This window comes from Bombina bombina, chromosome 4 (assembly GCF_027579735.1).
Source record: "Bombina bombina isolate aBomBom1 chromosome 4, aBomBom1.pri, whole genome shotgun sequence".
Taxonomy (NCBI): Eukaryota; Metazoa; Chordata; class Amphibia; order Anura; family Bombinatoridae; genus Bombina; species Bombina bombina.
Window position 1 is genome coordinate 804,078,295 of NC_069502.1, and position 23,995 is coordinate 804,102,289.

Below are 23,995 nucleotides of genomic sequence, written 5' to 3' on the forward strand. Positions count from 1 at the left end.
ACGGATAGGGATAGATGGACACAGCAATAGAGGGATAGAGGGATATATGGATAGTGATAGAGATAGAGGGATTGGTGATAGATATAGACGGGAGCGGGTGGTACCTCTGCGCTGCAGAAAATTAGATGTTGAAAGTGGCAGGGAGGGTGAAGGAGGGAGGGGGGATAAGAGAGAGGAGATCTGAGTGGATGGGGGGGTCAGATGGTAGGCAAAGGTTCTTGGAGGGAGAGGTGGGTAAATAAGGGAGTGGTTAGTAAGTTGGACACATTTTTGACCGTCTACATGGACTTTAACACTAGTATTGCAATAAACAGATAGCAAATTTGGAACAAATTTGGTTATGTTTTCAAAAAGTAACTGTTATTTTAAAAAGAGTTAAAATCCTTTGAGCCACTTATTTATTTGTGGATATATACACGGCATGAACCCCATCATAGGACAGACATGTTATCAGACTTGCCCAACGCTCTTTATGGAAAACATTGGTGACAACCTTGCTACTTCATATATTTTACCTTTTATGAATAATAAACAGTTATTTTAAAAGGGTTAAAATCCTTTGGGTCACTCATTTTTGTGATGATAAATACTCGGCATGAACTTCATCATAGAATAGACAAATATTTTCAGCATGGCCCAATGCAAACAATCTGGTGCCAACTTTGCAACTTCATATATTTTATCTTATCTTATCAAGTAAAGGTATTTAAAAAGGGTTAAAATCATTTGTCCCACTAATTTATTTGTGGAAATATACAGGGCATGAACCCCATTATAGAATAGACATGTTATCAACCTGGCCCAACGCTTTTTATAGCAAAAAAATTGCAGGCAACCTTGCCATTTCATATATTTTACCTTTTCTAAATAAGTAATTGGTATTTAAAAACTTTTAAAATCCTTTGGAACGCTCATTAATGTGTGCTTATATACATGGCATAAGCCTCTCTATAGGATATACATGTTTTCAGCCTGTCACAATGCTTTTTATATCAAACAATCTGGTGCCAACCTTGCCACTTCATATATTTTACCTTTTCTGAATAAGTAACTGGTATTTTAAGTGTTAAAATCCTTTTGGTCACTTATTTCTGTGATGATATATACTCGGCATGAACATCTTCATAGAATATACATATTTTCAGCCGTGCCCAATGCTTTTTATAGCAATTTTTTTGTGCCAACCTGGCCACTTCATATATTTTACCTTTTCTGAATAAGTAACTGGTATTTAAACTGGTATTTAAAAAGGGTTGAAATCCGATGAGTCACTCATTTCTGTGTGCATATATAGAGGGCATGAACCACTTCATATTTTTAAGTTCTAAGCCTGACCCAATGCTTTATATGGCAAACAAACTTGTGCCAACCTTGCCACTGAATATATTTTACCTTTTTTAAAAGTAACTTGTATTTAAAAAGGTTTAAAATTATTTGCGACACTCATTTCTGTGTGGATATATGTTCTAAGCCTGAACCAACGCTTTATATGGCAAACAAACTTGTGCCAAACTGGAGCTCCACTCAAGATAGGAAACATTTGACCTCCACTCAATATATATATATTTTTTTAAATGGACTTTAACGTAGCAATCAATAGACACAATAATTCAGAAAACTAAATATTTTGCTTTCCTGTTCTTAATGTTCATTGACAGTGGTTTATGCTGATTGCTATTAATAAGGTTAAATAAGCACATTCTTTACAATAACTTATGTTCTGTTAGGGCAAAAGTATAAGCAAAAGTAATGATTATTGTAAGTTATAAATACATCATCTCCGTAAATCACACCTGGCTGCCATCAGGGGGTTACAGGGGTGACTCCTGTCAGGGGCCAATGGGCCAGGGTGCCCCATGAGGCAAGAACAACTATTATTTTCTTTAAACAATTTTGGCAGCCACCAGAGGGTACTACAGCAGAGTGCTACTGAGTGTGGTCAATTTTATTAAAATGAGTAAAGCATTAGCATTTGAAAGGATTTTTGAGTGTACACTAAACCACTATGCGTAGTGAGACAGACTTGGCACTTAAAAGGATACTAAACACAATTTTTTTTCATTCTAGATTCAGATAGAGCGCAATTTTAAGCAGCTTTTTAATTTACTTCTATTATCAAATTTTCTTCGTTCTCTTCCTATATTTATCTGAAAAAAAAGAAATAAAAGCGTTTGAGCCGGCCCATGTTAGTTTGAGAACCTGGGTTACGCTTGCTTATTGGATGGCTAAATGCAGGCACCTATTAGCAAGCTCTATCCAGGGTACTGAACAAAAAATAGTCATGCTCCAAAGCTTTCATTCCTAACTTTTCAAACAAAGATAGCAAGAGAACGAATAAAACATTATAATAGGAATAAATTATAAAGCGGCTTAAAATTGCATGCTCTATCTGAATCATGAAAGAAAAAATGTGGGTCCAGTAGCCCTTTGTACAGTGTGTGTCTGAGTCAGATGGCAGAGCACTTTCATTTTCAGAGGAGGTAGGACTTACATAGTAATTTTTTTTATTTCTTTGTGCAATTTTGGATTGTAACTTCAGTGTGGTAGTAGTATGGTGGGGACAGGGGTCCATAAAAAAACATTTATTTTTTTAGCAATCTGCAGCAGTGTATTTATGATTATTTGACAATGCTGTAGAAATTCTATATTTAAAGCCATGCATAAAGGTTTCCTCCTTAATACACAAATGGTAGTTGCCCTTTTGAAAGATATTTTTTTTTAATATATACATTTTAACTACATTTCAGTTTACTGCCCCTTTATGCAAGGACTTTACAGATGCAAGGAGGCATTTTATCTATGATTTTTACATATGCATAAAAAGTTATACTTTCAAACTAAGATTTCTCAGTGTTTCAAATGATACAGGTCAAATTAACACTGTTCAGTTTACACTACAGCTGACTTAATTTTGAAATACATACAAACGAGCCTAAATCATGCATTTAACCATATCTAATGGTATGAGACCTAGTGCCACGGCTTATGGTTCCACCAAGACCATATAGAGTACAGCATTTTCAAAATCCATAAGTACAGCTGACAGATGGGAACATGTTTACACCATAATTGAAGTGTTGCTCTTGTTTGGGGGAAAAAACACAAACATATGTCAACCTTTTCTTCATCTAACCATCTACCGATAACATTAATCTACAATTTTGAATTCATAGAGTTTAATTTTTGTTTGCACATTTGCAAATCTGATTGTTTAAAAAGTGATCTCTTAATTTCTGCAATTTTTTTTATCATGCATGTCACACACTGTTGTGTTGTTGGTCTCTCTGTGAGAGTGGGTGTATATGTCTTTGTGCATTATCTGTGTATGTCTGTGAGGGTGTGTGAGTATGTCTTTGTGCTTTTTCTATTTGTGTCCCTGTGAGGGTGTGTGTATGTATGTCTTTGTGTATTTCCTCTTGATGCCTCTGTGAGGGTGGATGTGTATGACTTTTTTTTTAATGTGGATGTCTCTTTGAGGGTGGGTGGGTGTATGTATGTATGCCTGCGTTTTCTGTGGATGTCTCTCTGAGGGTGTGTGAGTATGTCTGTGTGTTTTCTTTGGTTGTCTCTGTGAGGGTGTGTGTATGTATGTGCAATTTCTGTGGGTGTCTCTCTGAGAGTGTATGTCTCTCTGTTTTCTCTGGATGTCTCAGTGAGGGTGTGTGTGTGTCTCTATGTCTTTGTGTGTTTTATGTGTCTGTGTGTTGATGGGTATATTATGTTAGTGGGTGACTTGTAACCGACACATGAGGGCATTTTGAAACTCATATGATTGTCTGTAATACAGCAAACAACTTCCTTTAACATGTTTCTTAGATAGACATATATGGACATTTTATGTTACTCCTCTAACTGCATTTCCTGTAGCCTCATGATGCGAGACTGCTATATAACTGCTGTGTATACTTACAGTAAACGGAACTAGTGAGAAACACTCTCTGTGCTTGTGTGCTTTCTTGCTGTTCCCCGGAGCTCTGGAGAATCGTGTTCAATCAAGGTCAGAAACCATTTGAACTTATAACCCTAACCTTATACTATGAAAGCAGAAGCAACAATAGGCTACTGCTATATATATATATACTGTTACCTATAATTATCTTGTACCTTCATACTTGTGGTAGTGTGTTATTAAAGCACTGACTCAGAAATGGTGTTAATTATCGTATTTTTTTATTATTATCAATAATTTAAACAGAAACACACCACCACTCCTTGTCCATCAGTCATTTGTTGAACATGGCATTAACTTGGAGGCCCTGTTGGTCAAGACATGCCTGCAAAAACAACTCCATATCTTCTCTGTGCTGAAATACAAAGAGGAATGGCTCCCTTGCTTCTGGTTCTTCTCTTTGCATCACGTTATCTATGGCCTTCTGGCGGTCATCTTCATTCATTGACACATAACTTGGCATGGCTATGCGCCCACAGAACAGTGCCTCATTCTTGACAACCCATTGTATAGCAATGTGTAGATCTTTAATGATTGCTGGCTCCTGTGTCAAGCACATGGGAGGAAACTTAGTCATAGTCAGAATCAAAACTGTTATTTTCATAATAAATAAAAAATAATTTAAGGGACACTCAAGTCAAAAACAGACTTTTATAAATCAGAAAGAACATGTAGTTTCCAATTTACTTCCATTATAAAATCTGCTTCGTTCTCTTGTTATCCTTTGCTGAAGGAACAACATTGCACTACTGGCAGCAAGATGAACACATATAGGCCGCGTTCGGGCAGCGTTCGGGCAGCGCTCAGGAGCTAGTGGAGGCGCTTCACTTCCAGCGATAACGTGGCGCTAGGTGACGTCACAAGCAAGGGAGCTTAGAGAAAACGATTGCATGCGCAAAGGGATCTGCTGCACAATAATGAACGTTTTTAAATAAGCTCCCTTGTAGCTGACTGTAAAAATGTTTAAATTGTGTCTCTCTTTATTAGTGGAGGATTATTTTTATTTAAGCTGTTTACACAACACCGTTGTTCGAGAATGGTTTCCCCTGCCTCTCGGCAAACATCGGAACTCTGACCCACCTTCATTCAGCTGTTCTCAGTTCAGCCCTGTAGCTTATCCTGCCACATTAAGCTAATAATAGTACGGGTGCTGAGCTGAGAACAGCTGAATGGAGGTGGGTCAGAGTTCCGATGTTTGCCGAGAGGCAGGGGACACCAGAGACACTGGGGAAACAATTCTCAGCATAACACCGGATAAGCATGACAGCAGCATTTAGTACAGGGCAAACATCGGAACTCTGACCCACCTTCATTCAGCTGTTCTCAGCTCAGCCCCTGTAGCTTATCCTGCCCCATTCAGCTAATAATAGTACAGGTGCTGAGCTGAGAGCAGCTGAATGGAGGTGGGTCAGAGTTCTGATGTTTGCCGAGAGGCAGGGGAAACCAGAGACACTGGGGAAACAATTCTCAGCATAACACCGGATAAGCATGACAGCAGCATTTAGTACAGGGCAAACATCGGAACTCTGACCCACCTTCCTTCAGCTGTTCTCAGCTCAGCCCTGTAGCTTATCCTGCCCCATTCAGCTAATAATACTACAGGTGCTGAGCTGAGAGCAGCTGAATGGAGGTGGGTCAGAGTTCTGATGTTTGCCGAGAGGCAGGGGAAACCAGAGACACTGGGGAAACAATTCTCAGCATAACACCGGATAAGCATGACAGCAGCATTTAGTACAGGGCAAACATTGGAACTCTGACCCACCTTCCTTCAGCTGTTCTCAGCTCAGCCCTGTAGCTTATCCTGCCCCATTCAGCTAATAATACTACAGGTGCTGAGCTGAGAGCAGCTGAATGGAGGTGGGTCAGAGTTCTGATGTTTGCCGAGAGGCAGGGGAAACCAGAGACACTGGGGAAACAATTCTCAGCATAACACCGGATAAGTCTGACAGCAGCATTTAGTACAGGGCTTACTTAACCTATCTCCCATTCGCCCTGTACTAAATGCTGCTGTCAGACTTATCCGCCTCACCTGTCCCTCCTCTGCTGCTTATAAAAACATGGCAGCCTCCACAGCAAAACGTGTGTGGAGGCTGCCATGTTGCCAAGCGTCTGAGCTTGCTCTGAAAAGTGACAGCTTTTCCAGCTCGATGGAAGCGCTGGGACTTATGTCATCAGAGCACTCAAAAACGCCAGGCATCTCACTTGCAAATGTGAGGAAAACGCTACAAGCGAGTCCCAGTTCGCTTGGAGCGCTGCCCGAACGGAGCCATAGTCATCCAATCCCAAAAGACAAATGTGTGCAGGCAAAAATCAGCAGCTAGCTCCCACTAGTGTTGAATATGTGCGTATTCTCTTTCAGCAAGGGATAACAAGAGAACAAAGCACATTTAAAAATAGATGTGAATTTATAAGTGTCTTAAAATGACATGTTCTACCTGAATCATGCAAGTTAAATTTTGAATTTACTATCCCTTTATCTCCTTAAGGGCCGCAGCTGTAACAGATGAAAAAAAATTAAATATTAAAAATAATAAAAATAAATAGTTATGTAGGGTTAGGGTTAGATATAGGCTTAGTGGTAGATCTAGGGGGAGGGTTAGATCTAGGGGGAGGGTTAGATCTAGGGGGAGGGTTAGATCTAGGTGGAGGGTTAGATCTAGGGGGAGGGTTAGATCTAGGGGGAGGGATAGATCTAGGGTTAGGGTTAGATCTAGGCTTAGTGGTAGATCTAGGGGGAGGGTTAGATCTAGGGGGAGGGTTAGATCTAGGGTTAGGGTTAGATCTAGGCTTAGTGGTAGATCTAGGCTTAGTGGTAGATCTAGGGGGAGGGTTAGATCTAGGGGTAGGGTTAGATCTAGGCTTAGTGGTAGATCTAGGGGGAGGGTTAGATCTAGGGGTAGGGTTAGATCTAGGGGGAGGGTTAGATCTAGGGGGAGGGTTAGATCTAGGCTTAGTGGTAGATCTAGGGGTAGGGTTGGGGTTAAAAGGTCACTGAAGGAGAAAAAGGTTAATCGTAAAAATTGAAAATTGGGTATTTCAAAACTCAGGACAAAATGAAGAAACTGTTTAGCCATGTTGTTTTCTTGGGGGTTGTAGATGCGTAACAGATTTTGGGGGTAAAAGTAAAAAAAAAAAAAAAAGTGTGGTTTTTAATATTTTTAATCATAATTTATAAAAATATTTATTAAAAATTACATGATATGATGAAAATAATGGTATCTGTAGAAAGTTAATCTTATGGCGAGAAAAACGGTATATAATATGTGTGGGTACAGTAAAGGCGTAAGAGGAAAATTGCAGCTAAACACAAACACCGCAGCAATGTAAAAATAGCCCTGGTCGCTAACGCTAAAAAATTAGTACAACAGTCAGGTCACTAAGGGGTTAAATATGGTAAAAAAAAAAAAAAAATAAGTAAGAGGGAAATTACAGCTAAACACAAACACCGCAGCAATGTAAAAATAGCCCTGGTCGCTTACGCTAAAAAATTAGTACAACAGTCAGGTCTCTAAGGGGTTAAATACGGTAAAAAAAAAATAAGTAAGAGGGAAATTACAGCTAAACACAAACACCGCAGCAATGTAAAAATAGCCCTGGTCGCTTACGCTAAAAAATTAGTACAACAGTCAGGTCACTAAGGGGTTAAATACGGTAAAAAAAAAATAAGTAAGAGGGAAATTACAGCTAAACACAAACACCGCAGCAATGTAAAAATAGCCCTGGTCGCTAACGCTAAAAAATTGGTACAAAAGTCAGGTCACTAAGGGGTTAAATATGGTTAAAAAAAAAAGAAAGCAGCAGAACTTCTTCTTGTTTAAAGAGAACTTCCCCGTGGAGGTTGTGGATGTCACATTTTTTTTGTTGTGTAGAGTGGAGCTTTAAATAGTTCAGTATTGTTCATTTAAAACAGTAGATAAAGAATTCCTCCTGTGATTTCCTGATCTATTTATAACTTAATCATTACATTTGCTTACACTTTGCCTTAACCTTATAAATGTCACTCGCCATAAACCAAAAGAAAGCAATTTAGTTTTCAGAATTATGCCTATTGGTTGTTTGATACATTAAAGTTTATTTAAAAAAAAAAAGTTTTCTGAATGATTGTGCATAAAGTTTATATATCTAAAAAAACGTTTTCTGAATGATTGTGCATATTGGTTGTTTGATACATTAAAGTTTTATTGAAATAGAAAAAAAAATTGCAGTGGAGGTCACATGTTTCCTGTCTAGAGTGGAGCTCCACTCTGCAGATAGACTACTTTGTTCCCTTGTGGTCACATCAGTCATGTGACTTGTGACATCACAGGTCCTTCTGCTGGATGGGAACTAGCTGCTACACATCGGGAAACACAAGGGGGTTGGAGATATTGATTCAGCGCCTACTTGCTACTTGTTTATGTATAGTGAGGTAAGTACACAATGCGCAGACTGTGTGTGATATGTGTATCTCATTGGTTTATATGACTAGCTTTGTAGTGTTATATACCTGTGTATAAGGTGCTGGGAGAGGTGGTGTGAGTGTGAGACAGATCTGTAGTGCCTGTGTATAAGGTGCTGGGGAGAGGTGGTGTGAGTGTGAGACAGATCTGTAGTGTTATGTGCCTGTGTATAATGTGCTGGGGAGAGGTGGTGTGAGACAGATCTGTAGTGTTATATGCCTGTGTATAAGGTGCTGGGGAAAGGTGGTGTGAGTGTGAGACAGATCTGTAGTGTTATATCCCTGTGTATAAGGTGCTGGGGAGAGGTGGTGTGAGTGTGAGACAGATCTGTAGTGTTATATGCCTGTGTATAAGGTGCTGGGGAGAGGTGGCGTGAGTGTGAGACAGATCTGTAGTGTTATGTGCCTGTGTATAATGTGCTGGGGAGAGGTGGTGTGAGTGTGAGACAGATCTGTAGTGTTATATGCCTGTGTATAGGGTGCTGGGGAAAGGTGGTGTGAGTGTGAGACAGATCTGTAGTGCCTGTGTATAAGGTGCTGGGGAGAGGTGGTGTGTGAGTGTGAGACAGATCTGTAGTGTTATGTGCCTGTGTATAATGTGCTGAGGAGAGGTGGTGTAAGTGTGAGACAGATCTGTAGTGTTATATACCTGTGTATAATGTGCTGAGGAGAGGTGGTGTGAGTGTGAGACAGATCTGTAGTGTTATGTGCCTGTGTATAATGTGCTGAGGAGAGGTGGTGTAAGTGTGAGACAGATCTGTAGTGTTATATACCTGTGTATAATGTGCTGAGGAGAGGTGGAGTGAGTGTCAGACAGATCTGTAGTGTTGTGTTATATACCTGTGTATAAGGTGCTGGGGAGAGGTGGTGTGAGTGTGAGACAGATCTGTAGTGTTATATACCTGTGTATAAGGTGCTGGGGAGAGGTGGTGTGAGTGTGAGATAGATCTGTAGTGTTATGTGCCTGTGTATAATGTGCTGAGGAGAGGTGGAGTGAGTGTGAGACAGATCTGTAGTGTTATATACCTGTGTATAAGGTGCTGGGGAGAGGTGGTGTGAGTGTGAGACAGATCTGTAGTGTTATATGCCTGTGTATAAGGTGCTGGGGAGAGGTGGCGTGAGTGTGAGACAGATCTGTAGTGTTATATACCTGTGTATAAGGTGCTGGGGAGAGGAGGAGTGAGTGTGAGATAGATCTGTAGTGTTATATGCCTGCGTATAAGGTGCTGGGGGAGGTGGTGTGAGTGTGAGACAGATCTGTAGTGTTATGTGCCTGTGTATAAGGTGCTGGGGAGAGTTGGTGTGAGTGTGAGACAGATCTGTAGTGTTATATACCTGTGTATAAGGTGCTGGAGAGAGGTGGTGTGAGTGTGAGACAGAACTGTAGTGCTATGTGCCTGTGTAAAATGTGCTGGGGAGAGGTGGTGTGAGTATGAGACAGATCTGTAGTGTTATATACCTGTGTATAAGGTGCTGGGGAGAGGTGGTGTGAGTGTGAGACAGATCTGTAGTGTAATATACCTGTGTATAAGGTGATGGGGAGAGGTGGAGTGAGTGTTAGACAGATCTGTAGTGCCTGTGTATAAGGTGCTGGGGAGAGGTGGTGTGAGTGTGAGACAGATCTGTAGTGTTATGTGCCTGTGTATAATGTGCTGGGGAGAGGTGTAGTGAGTGTCAGACATATCTGTAGTGTTATGTGCCTGTGTATAAGGTGCTGGGGAGAGGTGGTGTGAGTGTGAGACAGATCTGTAGTGTTATATGCCTGTGTATAATGTGCTGGGGAGAGGTGGTGTGAGTGTGAGACAGATCTGTAGTGTTATATGCCTGTGTATAAGGTGCTGGGGAAAGGTGGTGTGAGTGTGAGACAGATCTGTAGTGTTATGTGCCTGTGTATAATGTGCTGAGGAGAGGTGGTGTAAGTGTGAGACAGATCTGTAGTGTTATATACCTGTGTATAATGTGCTGAGGAGAGGTGGAGTGAGTGTGAGACAGATCTGTAGTGTTATATACCTGTGTATAAGGTGCTGAGGAGAGGTGGAGTGAGTGTGAGACATATCTGTAGTGTTATGTGCCTGTGTATAAGGTGCTGGGAGAGGTGGTGTGAGTGTTAGACAGATCTGTAGTGTTATATACCTGTGTATAAGGTGCTGGGGAGAGGTGGTGTGAGTGTTAGACAGATCTGTAGTGTTATATACCTGTGTATAAGGTGCTGGGGAGAGGTGGTGTGAGTGTGAGACAGATCTGTAGTGTTATATACCTGTGTATGAGGTGCTGGGGAGAGGTGGTGTGAGTGTGAGACAGATCTGTAGTGTTATGTGGCTGTGTGTAAGGTGCTGGGGAGAGGTGGTGTGAGTGTGAGACAGATCTGTAGTGTTATGTGCCTGTGTATAAGGTGTTGGGGAGAGGTGGTATGAGTGTGAGGCAGACGGTACCTCTATATACTGTTATATGCTGTATTATGTGCTAGAATGGGGGCTATGTGTGAGACAGGATCCTCTATATCTATAATATTAAATATCTCAATATAAGTGACTAGGAGGGCGGTGTGTGAAACAGCGGGGATATCTCTATAACATTGTATATCTATATACCTGTATAAGGAATTTGACAGGGATGTACTAAAAGCAATGACAAGGGTGAATGACAGAATGGAATGCCCATAGACTATAATAGGATTACATTTAAAGTGCTATAGCAATAAAACTATGAGACATATCAAATAGATATTTACCAGATATGTTCCCCAGGTACAGTAGCAGATTCTGAAAGTGACATTACGTCACATTATAGCTGCTTTCTATGAAATGACAAGGTTGAAAAACATGATGGAATGCCCATAGACTGTAATAGGATTACATTTAAAAGTGCTATAGCAACGAAAATACCAGACATATCAAGTAGATATTTACCAGATATGTTCCCCAGGTACAGTAGCGTAATCTGAAAATGAGATTACGTCAGATTATAGCTGCTTTCTATGTACTGACAAGGGTGAATGACAAAATTGAATGCCCATAGACTATAATGGGATTACATTTAAAAGTGCAATAGAAATTAAAAGATGAGACTTTTTTTTTTTTTACATACCTTTTATTTTAGTACTGGCAGACTTTCTGCCAGTACTTAAGATGGCGGGGACAATTGTGGGGTGGGAGAGGGAAGAGAGCTGTTTGGGAGGGATCAGGGGATGTGATGTGTCAGGTGGGAGGCTGATCTCTACATTAAAGCTAAAATTAACCCTGCAAGCTCCCTACAAGATACCTAATTAACCCCTTCAGTGCTAGAGATAATACACGTGTGATGCGCAGTGGTATTTAGCGGCCTTCTAATTTTCCAAAAAGCAACACCAAAGCCATATATGTCTGCTATTTTTGAACAAAGGGGATCCCAGAGAAGCATTTACAACCATTTGTGCCATAATTGCACAAGCTGTTTCTAAATAATTTCAGTGAGAAACCTAAAGTTTGTGAAAAAGTGAATGTTTTTTTTTATTTGATCGCATTTGGCGGGGAAATGGTGGCATGAAATATACCAAAATGGGCCTAGATCAATACTTTGGGTTGTCTACTACACTACACTAAAGCTAAAATTAACCCTACAAGCTCCCTAATTAACCCCTTCACTGCTGGGCATAATACACTTGTGGTGCGCAGCTGCATCAACGCCAAAGCCATATATGCCCAGAGGCAGAACTTTAGCAAAGCTTTGTTTGGAAAAATCAGCCTGATGTGGAGCAGCGCTGTAAAGCTAAAGCAATAACAGTTCCTGCATGTGTCCTGTTCTTTCTGCAGACATGATGCATTTTCTGCGATGACATCTCAGATCACTGCATGTTCTGCTTTGGGGCATATATGTCTGCTATTTCTGAACAAAGAGGATCCCAGAGAAACTTTTACAACCATTTGTGCCATAATTGTACAAGCTGATTGTAAATAATTTCAGTGAGAAACCTAAAATTGTGAAAAATTTAAGGTTTTTCTCATTTAATCGCATTTGGCGGAGAAATAGTGGCATGAAATATACCAAGATGAGCCTAGATCAATACTTAGGGTTGTCTACTACAGTAAAGCTAAAATTAACCCTAGAAGCTCCCTACATGCTCCCTAATTAACCCCTTCACTTCTGGGCATAATACACATGTGGTGCGCAGTGGCATTTAGTGGCCTTCTAATTACCAAAAAGCAACGCCAAAGCCATATAAGTCTGCTATTTCTGAACAAAGAGGATCCCAGAGAAGCATTTACAACCATTTGTGCCATAATTGCACAAGCTGTTTGTAAATAATTTCAGTTAGAAACCTAAAGTTTGTAAAAAAAAATTGTGAAAAAGTGAACAATTTTTTTTATTTGATCTCATTTGGCGGTGAAATGGTGGCTTGAAATATACCAAAATGGGCCTAGATCAATACTTTGGGTTGTCTTCTAAAAAAAATATATACATGTCAAGGGATATTCAGGGATTCCTGACAGATATCAGTGTCCCAATGTAACTAGCGCTAATTTTGAAAAAAAAAAATGGTTTGGAAATAGCAAAGTGCTACTTGTACTTATTGCCCTATAATTTGCAAAAAAAGCAAAGAACATGTAAACATTGGGTATTTCTAAACTCAGGACAAAATTTAGAAACTATTTAGTATGGGTGTTTTTTGGTGGTTGCAGATGTGTAACAGATTTTGGGGGTCAAAGTTCGAAAAAGTGTGTTTTTTTCCATTTTCTCCTCATATTTTATAAAAAAAAAATTATAGTAAATTATAAGATATGATGAAAATAATGGTATCTTTAGAAAGTCAATTTAAAGGGGAGAAAAACGGTATATAATATGTGTGGGTACAGTAAATGAGTAAGAGGAAAATTACAGCTAAACACAAACACAGCAGAAATGTAAAAATAGCCCTGATCCTTAAGGGAAAGAAATTGAAAAATGGTCTTGTCCTTAAGGGGTTAAAAGTGATATATTACAACACAAATATGAGATATATCAACTAGATATTTACCATATATGTTCCCCAGATACAGTATCATATTCTGAAAGTGAGATTACGTCAGATTATAGCTGCTTTCTATGGAATGACAAAATTGAATGCCCATAGACTATAATGGGATTACATTTAAAATTGATATAGAAACTAAAATATTAGACATATTAACTAGATATGTTCCCCAGGTACAGTAGCATATTCTGAAAGTGAGAATACTTCAGAATATAGCTGCTTTCTATGGAATGACAAGGGTGAATGATAAAATAGAATGCCCATAGACTATAATAGGATTACATTTAAACTTTTACTTTTCACTTTTTCAGAACAGTATAAGTTTACAACTACCCCTGGCTTATGTGCAACCCAGATATAATAGGAGTCATCATTTGGATTGTTTATATTAAATCAGGTGATTTGGAACTATGCTTTGCATGATATAGTGCTGAGCTTGTTTTTTTACACCTAGCCCCTAGATTGATGGGAGTTATTTGAATTAATGTGCACTATTATCTGTTTGCACAATTATTAGTGGATTGCTTGTTATTGCTGATGATATATTCTGTATAGATAAATGTGTAAGGCTTTGTCCTGTTAATGATATATAGTCATTAGCTTTTGATTTGTTTTTTATCGTTTTTTTTTATATTTTTAATCAATTGTGATAATATGTACTAGATTTAAACTTTGTAAGAATAAATTTTGTTATTTTTAGAGAGGGCTGGATATTTTTCCCTAACCTTATAGCTGGTTATTTATCATTGCATATAGATATTCAAGATATTTTTTATGTTAGAATGAAGTCAAGGGTTACTTTATTGAGACGCCCCTTGCCAAGGTGGAAGTTCTACCTCTTTTCAAACAGTTTTTGGTTTTGTTTCATTATAAAACTGTGTTCTGCTGCTTAAACATTGGACAAACAGTTGTGTTAATGTAAAGTTTTAGGGGCCTATGGGGGGGTAGTTATCAAGCCGTCAACCTCAAATACGCTGGAATTCCGCAGTGTATTTGTGGCGAGGCTGATTCGCCTTAGTTATCAAGCCCTTGATACCGGCAAAAGTAGAATTTTGTGACGTAAGCTTCGATCCGCCGGTCTCAGTCCGACACAGATCGATTCTTACGTCGCTCCAGATGTTCCGCACACAAGTGCGGCACAATCTGACTACTTTTGCTAGTTATCAAAAAACTAGCAGGTACGCTCGGCACTTTTCCGGCCCAGCGTACCTGGTTTTCAATCCGCCGCCCTGGAGGCGGCGGATCCCATAGGAATCAATGGGAGTCTGACCATAGCGAAAGTTCATGTTCGCTGCTGCCCGACATCCCATTGATTCCTATGGGAGCTGTCTACACCTAACACCCTAACATGTACCCCGAGTCTAAACACCCCTAATCTGTCCCCCCCTACACCGCCGCAACTAAATAAATGTATTAACCCCTAAACCGCCGCTCCTGGACCCCGCCGCAACCTATATTAAACTTATTAACCCCTAATCTGCCCCCCCTACACCGTCGTCACCTATAATACATTTATTAACCCCTATCCTGCCCCCCACTACACCGCTGCCACTGTAATAAAATTATTAACCCCTAAACCTAAGTCTAACACTAACCCTAACACCCCCCTAACTTAAATATTAATTAAATAAATCTAAATAATATTTCTCTTATTAACTAAGTTAATCCTATTTAAAACTAAATACCTGTAAAATAAACCCTAAGATAGCTACAATATAAATAATAATTATATTGTAGCTATCTTAGGATTTATTTTTATTTTACAGGCAACTTTCAATTTATTTTAACTAGGTACAATAGCTATTAAATAGTTATTAACTATTTAATAGCTACCTAGCTAAAATAAAGAGAAATTTACCTGTAAAATAAAAACTAACCTAAGTTACAATTACACCTAACACTACACTATACTTTAATAAATTATTTCTATTTAAAACTAAATACTTACCTGTAAAATAAACCCTAAGATAGCTACAATATAATTAATAATTACATTGTAGCTATTTTAGGATTTATATTTATTTTACAGCTAACTTTGTATTTATTTTATCTAATTAGAATAGTTATTAAATAGTTATTAACTATTTCATAACTACCTAGCTAAAAGAAATACAAAATTACCTGTAAAATAAATCCTAACCTAAGTTACAATTAAACATAACACTACACTATCATTAAATTAAATAAATTAACTACAAATAACTTCAATTAAATACAATTACATAAACTAACTAAAGTACAAAAAATAAAAAAAATAAGTTACAAACATTTAAAAAATATTACAACAATTTTAAGCTACTTACACCTAATCTATGCCCCCTAATAAAATAACAAAGCCCCCCAAAATAAAAGAATTCCCTACCCTATTCTAAATTAAAAAGTTCAAAGCTCTTTTGCCTTTACCAGCCCTTAAAAGGGCCTTTTGCAGGGCATGCCCCAAAGAAAACTGCTCTTTTGCCTGTAAAAGAAAAATACAACCCCCCCAAAATTAAAACCCACCACCCACATACCCCTAATCTAACCCAACCCCCCCTTAAAAAATCCTAACACTACCCCCCTGAAGATCATCCTACCTTGAGTTGTCTTCAGCCAGCCGACCATCGATGGAACCAAAGAGGAGATCCGGAGCGGCAGAAGTCATCATCCAAGGGGCGCTGAAGAAATCTTCCATCCGATGAAGTCATCATCCAGGCGGCGCTGAAGAAGTCTTCCATCCGGGCGATGTCATCTTCCAAGCGGCGTCTTCAATCTTCATCCATCCGGAGCGGAGCCATCTTCAGACGAGCCGACGCGGATCCATCCTCTTCTTCCCGACGACTACCGACGAATGGATATTCCTTTAAGGGACGTCATCCAAGATGGTGTCCCTTCAATTCCGATTGGCTGATAGGATTCTATCAGCCAATCGGAATTAAGGTAGGAAAAATCTGATTGGCTGATTGAATCAGACAATCAGATTGAAGTTCAATACGATTGGCTGATCCAATCAGCCAATCAGATTGAGCTCGCATTCTATTGGCTGATCGGAACAGCCAATAAAATGCGAGCTCAATCTGATTGGCTCAACAGTAATCTTCGTCATCAGGGGAGAGGGTTGTTACTCGATAGCCCTGCTCTTGTTTAAGAGCCTCCCTCCAGAGTCGTCGGCGGACAAGGAATGTCCAGCTGGGCCAGCGCCTCCTTTGCTCTCTTTAGGAGCTTGGTTCCCATAGTTACCGGCTACTGTGGCACGTCTGCTCTGTCGGCAGAAACTGTGTGATAGAAGCAGATCCCACCGCTGCCAGCCAATGTGACGAATTCCCCAGCTACCCGGACAGGGTAGCTCCGCCAAACGGGTCCTGCTTCCTCCCTGCCGACTGCAGCTATGTAGCTGGCAAGTGACCACAGCCTGTAGCCACCCCTGATGCCCGACAGCATCAGTACCCAGGGTCCCACCCTGTGGCAGACTCCAGCTACCCAGACTGGGTAGCTCTGATTGATGATCCTTTCTCTGCCTGGAACAGGCTGGCTATGTAGCCCAGGAAAGTGATTTCTATGTAGCCCAGGAAAGTGATTTTAGCTGGAGCTCACCCAAATAACTAGACAGACTAGCCTTCAGGTGAACAAGAACTGATTTTATTGAAAACATGCACTCCTTTTATACAGACAGCTCATCTTGATAAGACCCTAGACAATCCCACTATTTTCCCGCCATTCCCGCCCCTCCAGACAGCCCGGCACCTCCATAGGAGCCACAGTCCCACATAATCCCAATACATATGGGTGGCGTTTTCGGGGTGGAGCAGCGGCACTTACAGGGTGTCATTTTATAGCTCTTGGTCCCCAGATTTCACAGTCCAAAAATCAGCATGATTTGTTACTAGGGACCGGAGTTACAGTCCGTTGAAGTTATGGCGTTAGGGGTGTCCAAAAACCCCGGTTCCCAAAGGAGCTCCCCTCCGGCAATTCCACCACCCCTTGTACTCCCCAGGGGCTACTAATACCAAAAAGAGCGGAGCTCTGGGGCACATGGTTGCTGGAGCAACCTGGGATAAAGTTAGCGGGTGCTCTGTTGTCCTGTGGCCGACCGGGAGTTCCAGGAGCCTGGCCAGCCTGAGAGGGGTTAGGCGGGTGTCCGTTGTGAGGTGGCCGACCGGGAGTTCCAGGAGCCGGGCCAACCTTGGAGGGTTTTCCTGGTCATACACCAACTTTTCTCTGAACACAAAAACAAGCCAACACAAAGCAAACAAACAGCTTCCAGAGATGGTGGTTGCTCTGAGGATCCCAAAACCACTGAGAAACAACAGGGGTGAGGTTGTAGGGGGGTGGGGGATTGCTTTAGCCGTCTGGTATCCATGACATGTCCCCCCCTCCAGTTTGGCAGACCCGGCTAGACCCTTAACGGGTTGGCCTGGGGCTGTCCGACGGTGGCCCTCCACTTCTCGGTTGCTGAGAGAGGTTATCCCATCTCTCCTGAGCTTGGGGCACCCTGGGGGGTTCCTGCTGGCGTTTATACCCTGCGCCATGAGCGCAGGGATAGCCACAAAATGCAAAGTCCCAAACAAGTTTGCTAAGGCCGGCTCCCAAACAATTGCTGTTCCACAAGTTCCAGTGTCCTTAAGTTCCATGGCCAAACTCTCTCCCTCTGTGACACTCTGTTGAGTACCGGCTGACCCACCCACAAACAAAGCCAGTACCGGTTTCCCGGCGGTATACCCACCCCAGACTGTAGGTTGAGGTTGCTCCTTGGTGGGGCAGGCAAAACTCGGGTGCCCAAACTTGTGGCACCAACTGCATGAGCGGGTACCCCCTTTGCCTGCCACCTTTTGAGATATACTCCAGGACAAGAAAAGGGTAGAGACCCTGCCAAGCTACTGAGGGGAGAGTCCGTCTGTCTTCTCCGGAGAAGGAGATCTACCGCTGGGGAGGGAGGTCTGCTACCTCCGCTCCATGGGAAACTGTGCTGCCGCTGGGGAGAGAGACCAACTGTCTCCTCTCCCAGAAAGGGATTCGGCCGCTGGGGAGAGATATCGATACCCATCTCTCCCTGCAAGGGCTTCTCTGTAAGGGAAGGGAGGACGACTACCTCCGCTCCCAGGGGATGGCTCTGCCGCTGGGGAGAGAGACCGACTGTCTCCTCTCCCGGCTCCTGGCTCTGCCGCTGGGGAGAGAGACCGACTGTCTCCTCTCCCGGGAAGGGGTTCTGTTTACGGGGAGGGAGGGCGACTACCTCCGCTCCCAGGGGATGGCTCTGCCACTGGGGAGAGAGACCGACTGTCTTCTCTCCCGGCTCCTGGCTCTGCCGCTGGGGAGGGGGACCGACTGTCTCCTCTCCCAGGAAGGGGTTCAGCTTGCGGGGAGGGAGGACGACTACCTCCTCTCCCAGGGGATGGCTCTGCCGCTGGGGAGAGAGACCGACTGTCTCCTCTCCCAAAAAGGGGTTCTCTTTACGAGGAGGGAGGACGACTACCTCCGCTCCCAGGGGATGGCTGTGCCGTTGGGGAGAGAGACCCACTGTCTCCTCTCCCAGGAAGGGATTCTGCTGCTGGGGAGAGATATCATCATCCATCTCTCCCTTGTCCAAGCCCATAAGCTCGGAGCCCGACTGCTGATCTGTATCTAGCAGCTCTTTGTCGCTTATGCTCTGTTGCCAATTCTCTAAGGCCAACCTCCATGATTCCCAGACTGCTGTATCATAGCTCCCTGCAGGCTCTGTGGCATGCTGTTTAACGCAATCTATCAGTCTTTTGTATCTCTGTTCCATCTCCAATGCCTGGCTACATATATAATCGAAATCGGCTTGCAGCCATGGTACCCCTGAGAGACTCAGCAGGCTCCCTCGGTACTCACAAATGTACTTAAGACTCCACTCCTCCAGACTCCCAAAATCTGGGTCCTCTGCCATTAGTTCAAATAGTAATCCAGGGCCGCCGTAGCCAAAGCCCTCTGTGGGGACACCATCACCCAGCCATGGCCACACTTGCATAGCATACCATCGGAGGGCCCTGTAGCTGTCATCCAGAACCATCTCCTCCTGGACCAGTCCATCCAATTCAGACAGCCATTCCGCCCGGGGCTGTCCTCCCAGGCAAGGTACTCGGAACTTCCACTGGAGCCAGTAATCTTCGTCATCAGGGGAGAGGGTTGTTACTCGATAGCCCTGCTCTTGTTTAAGAGCCTCCCTCCAGAGTCGTCGGCGGACAAGGAATGTCCAGCTGGGCCAGCGCCTCCTCTGCTCTCTTTAGGAGCTTGGTTCCCATAGTTACCGGCTACTGTGGCACGTCTCCTCTGTCGGCAGAAACTGTGTGATAGAAGCAGATCCCACCGCTGCCAGCCAATGTGACGGATTCCCCAGCTACCCCGACTGGGTAGCTCCGACAAATGGGTCCTGCTTCCTCCCTGCCGACTGCAGCTATGTAGCTGGCAAGAGACCACAGCCTGTAGCCACCCCTGATGCCCGACAGCATCATTACCCAGGGTCCCACCCTGTGGCAGACTCCAGCTACCCAGATTGGGTAGCTCTGATTGATGATCCTTTCTCTGCCTGGAACAGGCTGGCTATGTAGCCCAGGAAAGTGATTTCTATGTAGCCCAGGAAAGTGATTTTAGCTGGAGCTCACCCAAATAACTAGACAGACTAGCCTTCAGGTGAACAAGAACTGATTTTATTGAAAACATGCACTCCTTTTATACAGACAGCTCATCTTGATAAGACCCTAGACAATCCCACTATTTTCCCGCCATGTCCTCTCCAGACAGCCCAGCACCTCCATAGGAGCCACAGTCCCACATAATCCCAATACATATGGGTGGCGGTTTCGGGGTGATCCCGGTGGAGCTTCCAGTGTGTCATTTTAAAGCTCTCGGTCCCCAGATTTCACAGTCCAAAAATCAGCATGATTCGTTACTGGGGACCGGAGTTACAGTCCGTTGAAGTTATGGGGTTAGGGGTGTCTAAAACCCCTGGTTCCCAAAGGAGCTCCCCTCCGGCAATTCCACCACCCCTTGTACTCCCCAGGGGCTACTAATCCCAAAAAGAGCGGAGCTCTGGGGCACATGGTTGCTGGAGCGACCTGGGTTAAAGTTAGCGGGTGCTCTGCTGTCCTGTGTCTGCCTGGGAGTTCCAGGAGCCTGGCCAGCCTGAGAGGGGTTAGGCGGGTGTCCGTTGTGAGGCGGCCGACCGGGAGTTCCAGGAGCCCGGCCAGCCTTGGAGGGTTTTCCAGGTCATACACCAAATTTTCTCTGAACACAAAAACAAGCCAACACAAAGCAAACAAACAGCTTCCAGAGATGGTGGTTGCTCTGAGGAGCCCAAAACCACTGAGAAACAACAGGGGTGAGGTTGTAGGGGGGGTGGGGGATAGCCTTAGCCGTCTGGTATCCGTGACACACACTAATCGAAGAAATTATAGCAATTTACGCTAAAGAATAATTGATGTTTAATCAAGCTGTTTGAAATAAACTAGTTTAGAAACAGGATATCTGTAACGTTGGTTGATTATAATTTAAACTGGTACTGTTGGGATTGAATTGTATGATTCTCCCTTAATAGGTAATTGTTGCTACGTAGCAGGTAATATGCAGTTACCGTTTAATAACAATATAGCAGAGTTTCCTATTTAGGTAAACTGTTACTATTCTCAGTATATATTGTATTGTTACATTTATCACCTTGTTCAAATAATTTTATGCTCTTGGCTTGATCGTATGTAACAACACAAAATACTTAATATTTATGTAATGCTGTATGATCAGCTTGACAGACTGCTGCTCGCTATATATGTTATAACATATAACATTAACTGAGTTTAATAAAAACAGCGCCAAAAACTGCGTATGGCATAGATGGTATTACTATGTAATCAACTCAGCAAATAATTTACTCTCTTAGTAGGTAATAATGTAAGGTTCATCAACAAGTTTAGTCACAATATTGCAATCTTAGGATTTTGTAATAGCAGCGCTGGAATCTTAGCGTTGTATAAATATTGGTGCTGTGTGGACGAACCGACAATTGTATATATTTATTTGCTATATGAGATTGGCAACTTAGTAGTATGCTGTAGTGATACACAAAGCTTCTATATTAAATAGTCTCTTCTAAAATTATGTTGTCTTATATCGGCAGTTATATAGATAGTATGGACACTACACACATAGTGTTATTATGGCCAAATGAAAATGACCTTGCTTCTATATATACACAATGTTGTCTCAAGGCTGGTAATCTCTAGTGTAATTGCGGCATAGCACAGTGTATTACTACCCAACACTATATTACGGCATAGGGCTGCAAATTTCTACCCAATGTTCTGTAGGAAATGGTCTTAAATTAAAGACCATTGCCTGTACCATGTGACATATTTAGGTCCTTTAGCGTTGTGGGATCTAGCCACTACCAGATAACTGTGTGCTGTACATAGGGAGACCTTAGTTAATAGTTAGCGGCTGTGTGTGACAGGTAATGACAGCAGCTTATTATCGGAGGGGGCTGTGTGTGAAAACGAACGGAATCGGCTTGTTGTGTGAGAGGGACTGTGAGAAGGGGGCTGTGTATGAGGGAGATAGGGTTTAGAGGGTAAGGAGGGGGATTTGTAAAAAAGAGGAGGGTTAGATGGTGAGGAGGGGGTTGTATGTAAGGGAAAGGGGGCTGTGAGGGTGAGGAGGGAGCTTTTTGTGAGGGAAAGGGGTTTGTTTCTCAACAGCCGGGCCGCGACCCGACATAGCCTCCAGACACTTGCTGTGACAGGCCCGCCTTTACACATCTCCAAAATTTTGGATGGGCCTGTCAGAGTGCCACTGCGCATGTCCGTTTGTGCACTATGAGCGGGTAGCGGCGTGCAGAGCGTGAAGCATCGGCTCACAGGTAAGTAAGCCCACTGACACCAATGTATATATTTAGTGCGGCCACTGGACACCAATGTGTATGTATAATCAACCTTACACCAATGTGTATGTGTAAACTGTGTGTGTGTGTGTGTGTGTGTATATATATATATATATATATATATATATATATATATATATATAGATCCCACTGACACCAATGAATTATCATTCATTAACCCACTGTAAACTATATATATATATGAATTATCATATAATTAACCCATGGTAAACAATATTTATAGGTAATCTCTTATTTTAGCGTATTTTATCCTCTATGGGAGAAACAAGCGTTTTTAATTTTACAGGGCATACCAGTTACTATAGGCAATAAAGGGTTACTTTTGGCTGAGCTGCGATTTGAGGACTTCCTGTGGGAGGAGCGTTGAGGAAGGAGCACTCACGCTGAGCTCTCTCGTATGTGGAGCTAACTTTAGACCTAACACCCTACCACGAAGCCCTATTGCTGGGGCAAAAGACATACCCAGCCTGGGGGAGAGAAAGTGTGGTGTGAGGAAGTCATAGCACCCCTAACAAGTGGACATAACATACCCGCTGGGAAGGAATGCGGCAGCCACCCCTGTAAGGAGGACAGACATAACTCGAAGCTAACACTGTGCACGGAGGGAGCTGAATCGCACCTGATTACAGAAAGGTGGGGATCCGAGGCACAAGAGGAGCGGTTGGCTCAGGAGAGTGACGAGGGGGCCACCGCATAGAGCATAACTGTCAGCGGCACTAATACCCCCCCCATGCAGGAAAGTCGGCGTGGAAACGTGACGTCATAACCGCAAGGCGGTGGCGCTGAGAGGAGCTGCCGAACGGGAGCTGCGGTTTAAGCTGAACCGCGGGTTGAGACACAGACTCTACAGGCGGACTAAAAGCAGAGGCCCCCCGGGTGGGGCAAACCAACGGAGAATGGCTACTCGAAACCTGCCGTGAAGAAAGGGGGGGTAAGTTTACAAAACATTAATTCACATATGACTGAATGAAAAGCTGCGGAGGCTAGATTTGATGTATGCAAAGCTTGAGGGGTTAAATGAACAGGGGGAAGGCACGCAATTGTAACGCACCCAGGGCTGGAGTGGCTTTATTGATCAGAAGTGACTATACACAGATACATAGCAGCAGCCACTGGAACTCTTAAAGTAACAGTAGAATATAATCCCTTCAGCAATAGAGGGCATCACCCACTTCATATACGTTTTCCTCCCCTTCGAGAGCATAGAGGGTAGAACATATAAAGGCCGGTGCGCACAGATTAACAAAGCGGGACCAGTTCAGTAAAAAATCCAAAGACTTAGGTTCATGAGACTTGAGTACTGGGCCGTTTTTTTCACAGTTTGAGGACATGATGTGAACAGGACTTGCTGGGAAACAAGCTATAGATTACCCTGTACTCTCGGAGTTAACCCCGGCAAGCATCAAAAGGGAAAGTGTAAGAGGCCAGAATTTATGTGGCAGGAGGTGGTGTAACTTAAAGCAGCTTCTTTCTCTCAGTATTAAATTGAGGAAAAACTCTGTGACTTAGAGATGCAGACGTGGTAGCTGCTTCTTGGTGCAATATAAAGGAGCCACTGGAACAAGGCTATAACTTTGTTTAGCATTTAATTTTGTGAATAGCTGCTGGCCACAGTTGAAGGTTGAAAGACATTTCACACTGTTAATGTGGTAAAATACTAGACATTTTGTACAAGATAGTGTGCTGATTAACAGACTAGGCTTGCTTAATTCCAGTTGAAAGTAATACAGC

At 42.6% G+C, this 23,995-nt stretch overlaps 1 long non-coding RNA gene across 1 annotated transcript in view; it reads left to right on the forward strand.

The window, feature by feature from the left end:
- The first annotated feature begins 8,275 nt into the window (after window positions 1–8,275).
- The window catches only part of LOC128655609 (uncharacterized), a 29,141-nt gene continuing 13,421 nt past the window's right edge, over window positions 8,276–23,995 (forward strand). Inside the window, exon 1 of the long non-coding RNA XR_008401859.1 lies at window positions 8,276–8,357. This is a non-coding gene — a long non-coding RNA (uncharacterized LOC128655609). The remainder of the gene's footprint in view (window positions 8,358–23,995) is intronic.